We start from the raw sequence: 5,018 nt of genomic DNA on the forward strand, positions 1-5,018 counted from the left end.
TTCTGGCAAGGCTTCAATTTCTTTGCCCTGGGTAGACCTTTGCAGTTCTTCCAATTTACTTCTGCAAATACTTTATTTTGTATTATAAATAGACATTGATCTGCTAGCCTCTGTTCTGTTATTTCTGATTCTGGATGTTCTTTTTAAAACTGGTGCATTCTTTTCAGATATCCTGTCAGGTCTACGATGTTCCAGCCCCAATATAGAAAAATCTCTTGAAATCCAAAGCAGATTCAAAAAAGACTTTATTTATTGGATGGTACATGCAGCTCTAAGCCAAGCATTGCTAAAACTAAAGCCTGCATAGTTTTCCCCTCTACTTTTACCCCCCTTCAGTCTAGGCGCCACTTTTGGTTCTCACAGAGGTGTGACCTTGTGCATTCCTAATCCCGATAACACATCTTCTTCCCGGCCTTCAATCTTCCTCAGGTTCTGTCCACTTTCACTCCCCCCCCACCAGTGAGAATGGCAGAATCAAAGCAAGCTAAGAAAACATTCCCTAAAATCAAAGTATACCATAGCATTTACTGTACTAATAAAGCAGTCCTCTAGTTGATATATATCTTGATTGCTGCAGATTCTGACATGCTGCCCCTCTAAAAAGGATGGCTTCCTTGTGATGGTTTAGGAAACCTAGGGAAATAAAGCATGTTATATACATATATACAGTTTTGGTTCTTAATACCCATTTGATTACATTATACAGTTATTTAGGCTTATTAGGATATTTGGCATGGAACTCCTTAATTAGGTCTGGTGCTTTTACATGTTTCTTTGCTACCCATTCAGCAAATGATTTAGGGAAATGTTTCCATTGTACTAAATATTGAATATCTCCTTTATATTTCCTGACATCTAAAATGTCTTTTATCTCAAAATGCTGTTCATCTTCTATCATGATTGGCTCTGGAGTTTTCAGAGACGGCCTCCACTTACCAGATTCTTTATATGGTTTTAACAAATCACTGTGGAACACCGGGTTAATTTTATTGAAGTTCTTTGGTAGTTTAAGGCATACTGACACTGGATTAATCACCTTATCAATTTCAAAAGGCCCAAGATATTTATAACTTAGTTTTTTGGATGGTTGTGATGATTTCAGGTTCTTAGTTGACAGCCAAACTTTATCTCCCACTTTCCATTTTTCTTCCGGCGCCCTTTTCTTGTCTGCTTGTTTTTTGTAGCTTTCTTTTGCTTTTGCTAATGCCTTCTCTGTAATGGGGGATAACTCTCTTAATTTATCTGCCCATTCATCAACTGAGTCCACTCCTGTTTTATCATGAGGCAACTCCGGAATTGGTACAAAGTCCTGTCCTGTGACAATTTTAAAAGGTGAATAACCTGTGCTATCATGGACAGCATTATTATATGTGACCTCTGCATATGGTAATAAATCAACCCAATTGTCTTGTTGGTAATTAACAAAACACCTTAGGTACTGTTCCAACCCAGCGTTCCTCCTCTCAGAAGCCCCGTCCGTCTGAGGATGAAAACTGGAACTCAGAGCTTGTTTTGACCCCAACAATTTTAAAAGTGCCCTCCAGAATTTGGAGGTAAACTGGACCCCCCTGTCGCTGATCACCCTTTCAGGACATCCATGAAATTTGTATATATGTTGGATAAACAATGCTGCCAATTCTGGGGCTGATGGAATTGCCTTGCAAGGTATAAAATGTGTCTGTTTGGAAACAGATCTGTTACTGTCCACATCACTGTTTTCTTTTTACTCTCTGGGAGATCCACAATAAAATCCATTGCAATCTCTTTCCAGGGCCTGGTTGGGTTTGCTACAGGCTTCAGTAGCCCTCATGGCTTGCCCCCCTGCCTTTTTGCCATAGCACACATGGGGCAGGTATTAACATAGTCTGCCACATCTTTCCTAATAGATGGCCACCAAAATTGCCTTCAAATAAGATGGAGGGTTTTCACAAATCCAAAGTGCCCAGCTGTTTTATTATCATGGCTCCTTTCCAACACCTCCTTGCGAGCCTCCAGCGGCACATATAGTCTATCTCTTTTCCACCATGCTCCCTCTTGCTCTTCCAACAGGGGTTTATTCTGTAAGAACCATTCATCCTTGGTTAGGAAAGAGTTAATTTCTTTTAACAGCCCCTGGGCTGGTTTTCAGCTTTCCTGCTTTGGTTACAGCAGCCAATACTTCCTGATTGGTTGGAATGACTGCTGACACTACTTTCTCCCTTTGACTGTTGTGTTGGGGTAAGCACAAAAGTGCATCTGCCAAGACGTTTTTCCCCCCTGGAATGTACTTTAATGTGAACTTAAAGTGGCTAAAGAATTGCGCCCATCTCACTTGTTTGGGAGACAGTTTTCTGGGAGATCGTAAGGCCTCCAAGTTTTTGTGATCTGTCCATACTTCAAAAGGAAGGTCTGCCCCCTCTAGCAAATTCCTCTAGTTCATCAAAGCCCACTTCACTGCAAACACCTCCTTTTCCCACACTAACCATCTTCTTTCTGTTTCATTAAACTTTTTAGAAAGGTAAGCACATGGTCGCAATAACCCCGCATCGTCCTTCTGTAACAACACAGCTCCAGTGGCTACAACTGATGCATCTGCCTGAATTACAAAGGGCTTTGTGGGGTCTGGGTGCTTCAGGATGGGTTCAGCCATGAACAGGGTTTTGCCTTTGGTTTTTAACAAGTCTGTTAGAGGTAGGGCCACCTGAGCAAAATTAGGAATAAACTGCCAGTAGAAATTTGCAAAGCCCAGAAAACTCTGCAACTGGGGCCTTGTCTTTGGGGCCTCCCATGCCACTATGTCACGAACTTTGCTGGGATCCATTTCCACCCCTCTCTACAGCCTGTTCCCACGCCTGTTGTTGCACGGGACTCAGCCTCAGCGGTGGAGGAGGGGATAGGGTGTCCCTACCAAGTACTAACCAGGCCTGACCCTGTGTAGCTTCCGAGATCAGACGAGATCGGGCGTTTTCAGGGTAGTATGGCCATAGACCATACTTCTTGTTGGACTTGATTTGTAATAGCAGATTGTTATTTCTTTGTTTTCGTCTTTGTATATTTGCAATAGGTAAACAACTTTTCTTCTAGTAGTCCTTCAGCTGCTGGCCTTGGTTGCTCGGCTAATAGTCCTGAGTCCTGTAGCCCAGTTGTCACAAGATGTCCAGGAACTAGAACACCTAGCATGGTCCTTGTTGACCCAGGCCATGATAGATCTGGTATGGGTTTCTGTAAATTATGTCTCACCGTATTGTTTAGGGGAGAGGCACTCTTCATCTGGCTCCTCTGATGAGACCTGTCCAGTATGGTTGAACCTCTAGCATAGCTTTCATCCTCAGAGCGTGCAAGCCCCACAAGCATGTCAGGGTAGTGCCTCAGTTTCCTAGTGGGGGAAAAATTAACTATTATTAATTAATAATAATAAATTATTATTGTTGTTATTATTGTTATTATTATTTAATGAAAATATGAGATATCCCTCCCCAGTAGGTGGACCTGTCTGCATGACAGCAGAAGTATTGCTAAAGGGCCAGTAGGAGAGCAATCTCACCAGTGATGCCTATTTCAAAGGGTAAAAAAGATTTGGTGAAGGATTGATGAAGAAATATGAGATTACAAAGAGCACAGCTTTGACATTGTCAAATTGGCCAGAAAATGGAGCAGACTAAAGAAACTACTTCAAGTCTACATGGGAAATGAAATGTGCCCCCTGCTATCAGAGATGGTGTGCCCAAAAACTCATCATTGCAGAAGGACCAACCTGGGAGTTGATGGCGATAGACAATATCGACTGATTGGCAGGAGGCACATTTCATTTCCCAAATGATCTTGAATGACAGTTAGTGGTTCCCTAAAAAGAAGTCTAAAAGTGCTCTTAGCGTGACAAGATGTTTAACAGCACAACTGGGTATCCATTGACTTAGCAGTAAATTCCGCTGATTTCAGTTGGTCTTATTTTCTAGGACTAATGGAATTTGGATTCCAGCTGAAAGAACTGAGAGAACATGGAAACTGAACATATCCCATGGAAAGTAAAAATAGAAGGCAGTGAAGAACCAACTGCAACTTCTGCTTTAAATTTGCTTCTGTTTTTCCTCTTAGCTCAGGGGACGATAGGGGAAGACTAAAGTTTGAGAAAAAGGGAAGAGAAGACAAGAAATTAAAAGTAAGGGATTCTGAAAAAAATATTAGCATTCTGAAGGCTGCTACAGGATGGGGCACTGGGTTGGTTGGTATAGAGAGCAGGGCAAGCCAAGAGACAGCGTGACCAATAAGAGAAGCAAGACCAAGTAATCAGTGACTTGAAAAGCAGAGATGCATGGATTGTGGAAATGCAGCGTTTGCCTATTGTGTTAAACAAGCATCAGCATCAAAAACACTTAGCCAGGGGTGCTGTGCCAAGTAACCCAGCAAATCACAGTTAGCCCACTTCTCCTTCATGGAGGCTGGCCAGGTGACAATCCTCAGAGCGTGTGAGCTGGATAGTGGAGCTGATGGGAGGAGGAGCCAAGAAAGCAATAACGGAACAAACCTACACAGTGCAATTGATCTAGGTTGCTGGCCCCACAGTTGCATCTTCTGTTGTCATGGAGACATTATGAGCAACTAGTCCTTGGAGTAGGGTAACCAAATTCCACATTTTACTTTGGATTAAACAAATGGTTACTAATATTAGGTCGTTTTTGAATCCTTGATGGGACTGTTTGAAAAGCTGCTCTCAGTTCCTCTCAAGTATTCAGTTATTTGAACTGGTTCACCAAAAAAAAAAAAAAAAAGGAAACAGAAACCAATCTTTACGTATTAAGTAAAAAGGAAGAAGTCCTCAGCAATGCAGTGCATTTCATTTTGGAGTATGCTGATTACAGATTGACTGGCTGATATTCTGGAGTATAATCTTATGAACCTTCGTAATATGAACAGTTGATGTATAAAGTTCTCCAGGCACTCAGGATAGTTTCATTTTATAGCAGATGCTGGGCAGCAAGCCAAATGAAAGTGCTGTTTCCGTTTTCATTGGCTTGGTGCCCTCTTTTATTATCCAGTCG

The sequence above is a fragment of the Python bivittatus genome, unplaced genomic scaffold, assembly GCF_059951505.1.
Source record: "Python bivittatus isolate LINGU-HERP-01145 unplaced genomic scaffold, Pbiv_v1 ctg000700_np1212, whole genome shotgun sequence".
NCBI classification, from domain to species: Eukaryota; Metazoa; Chordata; class Lepidosauria; order Squamata; family Pythonidae; genus Python; species Python bivittatus.